The sequence below is a fragment of the Elephantulus edwardii genome, unplaced genomic scaffold, assembly GCF_000299155.1.
Source record: "Elephantulus edwardii isolate Elephantulus edwardi_28Jun2011 unplaced genomic scaffold, EleEdw1.0 scaffold00020, whole genome shotgun sequence".
NCBI lineage: Eukaryota > Metazoa > Chordata > Mammalia > Macroscelidea > Macroscelididae > Elephantulus > Elephantulus edwardii.
Genome location: NW_006399770.1, coordinates 27299330 through 27300323, shown reverse-complemented (window position 1 = coordinate 27300323; position 994 = coordinate 27299330).

Here is a 994-nt window from a genome sequence, read left to right as displayed (position 1 = left end):
CAGTCCCATTTAACAACAGTGGCCCTATGCAGTATTTGTTCTTTTGTGACTGAAATATTTCACTCAGCATAATGTCCTCCAGGGTCATCCATTTTGCATAGTATTTAATGAGTTCCTTGTTTTTAAATGCTGCACAGTATTCCGTTGTGTGGATATACCAGGGCTTCTCTATCCATTTGTTTGTTGACACTTGGGTTGTTTCCAGCTCTTTGTTATTGTGAACAAAGCCACAATAAACATGTGTGTGCATATATCTGCTTTTATGGTTTCTTTACGGTAAATTCCCTAAATTTTTAAAAAATAGATAGACCATCATAGTTCCTGAAGCACCTTTCTATGAATCTCTTTTTAAAAATTTGACATTATGGTCAAGTATGACTAAGTATTAAATCTCAAAAACAATGAGCAAAGTTACTGTGTTCTTAAGCTAACTGACTTAGCTTTGCATACCAGTGAGAGTGACATTGCCAAAATCTTCTTAAAATACTTATGCAGAACTTTTACTTTTCTTAGATTCGGATGTTAATAAATGGAGTTTTCCGACTCATTCATGCCCTTCTGAAGTCAGGAGAAGGTGGTGGGTTTCTTTAACCGTGTACTGAGCTGGGTCGACAAGGACACCATCTAGAACTGAGTCTAAGTGCTAAATTGTTTTTTTCGGCCTGGCTACAGGGAGAGTTGGACTTTTGGGTTGGTCTCTAGGTCTCTTGGACAACTTTTTATCAATTATCTTGCAATGTTTCCCTTCTTCAAAGCCCCTAACCAGCATGCCATGTCTCATCCCAAGTCATGAATTTCTTAATTATTTATGATCATTCAGTTACCTTAAAAACACAGGAGTCGGGGAGCTCTGGTGGCCTAGTGGCAAGAAGCTGCACTGCAATCCCAGAGGCGCACGGTTCAAATCCACCAGATGCTCTGCCGGGAAAGGAGGGACAATCTCCTGCTGTACCAGTCAGATCTGATTTGACGGTACACACACACACACACACAA